Genomic DNA, 2,102 nt, shown 5'->3' on the forward strand with positions numbered 1-2,102 from the left:
GCAGTTACTTTTCTGCATAGCTCTATTGTAAGTATAGTGTTAGAATGTTTAGAATCCTGGTCTGGATCTCATGATCTTATTAAAATAACTCTGCTCCATATTCTTCCTACTGATTTTTTTTTTTTTTTTTTTTTATGTCTTACCTCTAGTCCAGGCTAATTTCCATTTAGCAAGAGTCAATGTATGGTCTTAGAAATCACCTTGGACTTTTATGCAGGAAAGTTAGTTGTTGTTGTTGTTGTTAAGATGGAGTCTCACTCTGTCACCCAGGCTGGAGTGCAGTGGCACTATCTTGGCTCACTGCAACTTCTGCCTCCCAGGTTCAAGCTATTCTCCTGCCTCAGCCTCTCGAATAGCTGGGATTACAGACATGCGCCACCACACGTGGATAATTTTTTGTATTTTTAGTATAGATGGGGTTTCACCGTGTTGGCCAGGCTGGTCTGGAAATCCTGACCTCAGGTGATTGGCCCACCTTTGCCTCCCAAAGTGCTGGGATTACAGGCATGAGCCACTGCGCCTGGCCAGGAAGGTTAGTATTAAGCAAAAAATAAATTTATTTTTAGAGAAGGTAACCTAGATTTGAAATTCCCAATGCCAGCCATGCTCCTTCTTCTTTTTAGAGTTAATTTTTCCTCCAAATAAAACTTACTCCCAACCCCCAGCAGAAGTGTGGCTCTTCAAATGCCTCTAAATAAAGTAACTCTCAGGACATACATCAGTAGTGAACAACAATTGTTTCTACACTTCTTGGTTTCTTTTGCCTACAGTGCAAATGTGAGGTTCCTCTCAAACCCACTCATGCCATTTGCCCATTTAAAAATCAAATTTCTCAGGATGAGTAGCAATTTTCAAGAGAGAAGGAACAGGGCCAATTGATGTCACAAGGTCCCCACCATCAATTAAAACAAATCATTGGAGGGAACTAAGAGTATTGGTCAGCCTGATTGACCATCTCTGACCCCTTAGAATAGGGACTAGGAGACTCTGGCCCTAACACACACCTTCACAGATTTCATTAAATTAGACTGAATGGAGCTTTTTTCCCCATCAGATTCGTGTTCTGGCCTGTGGTCACCCTAAGCATAAGATCATGTTCTCTTTAGGAAGGAAGAAGAGAATGGACCTGAGCCTCTCTTTGGGAGTTCTGCTGAAGAGTCTGCAAGTCCTAAGTGGCCTTTACGCAATTTAGAGACCGGAAGGAAGGCACGAATACAAATTGGCCATGGGGGTCTCAGGGGGAAAGAAGCCCCTGAACAAAGGAGAGGAGAGGTATTTCAAAAAGAGGCTATATCCTCTTTTTTTTTGTTGTTTTTTTTTTTGAGATGGAGTTTTGCTCTTGTTGCCCAGGCTGGAGTGCAATGGCGCCATGTTGGCTCACTGCAACCTCTGCCTCCCGGCTTCAAGCAATTCTCCTGCCTCAGCCTCCCGAGTAGCTGGGATTACAGGCATGTACCACCACACCCCACTAATTTTGAATTTTTAGTAGAGACAGGGTTTAGACAGGGTTTCACTGTGTTTGTCAGGCTGGTCTGGAACTCCTGACCTTAGGTGATCTGCCAGCCTCGGCTTTCCAAAGTGCTGGGATTACAGGTGTGAGCCACCACACCTGGACTTTTTTTCTTAATTCCCCCCAAAAGAGGGCCAGCTACTAGAAGCAAAGTTACATTTGAGAAATCTAGAGTCTTTTTTAAAGGGTAACATGCTCAACCCAGTGCTTGGCACATATCAGTACCCCCAAAATGTTTTAGGTTTCTTGGAGTTTTTTTGTTGTTTTTTGTTTTTTGAGACATGGTCCCACTCTGTCGCCCAAGTTGGAATACAGTGGCATGATCTTGGTGCACTGCAACCTCCGCCTCCTGGGTTCAAGTGATTCTCCTGTCTCAGCCTCCCCAGTAGCTGGGATTACAGGTGCCTGCCACCATGCCCAGCTAACTTTTGTATTTTTTAGTAGAGATGGGATTTCACCACGTTGGCCAGGCTGGTCTTGAACTCCTGACCTCAGGTGATCTACCCGCCTTGGCCTCCCAAAGTGCTGAGATTACAGGTGTGAGCCACCATACCAAGCCTCAACTTTTAATTTTAGAAATTTACTTTTCCTC

This window comes from Trachypithecus francoisi, unplaced genomic scaffold (genome assembly GCF_009764315.1).
Source record: "Trachypithecus francoisi isolate TF-2019V2 unplaced genomic scaffold, Tfra_2.0 Lachesis_group21, whole genome shotgun sequence".
Taxonomy (NCBI): Eukaryota; Metazoa; Chordata; class Mammalia; order Primates; family Cercopithecidae; genus Trachypithecus; species Trachypithecus francoisi.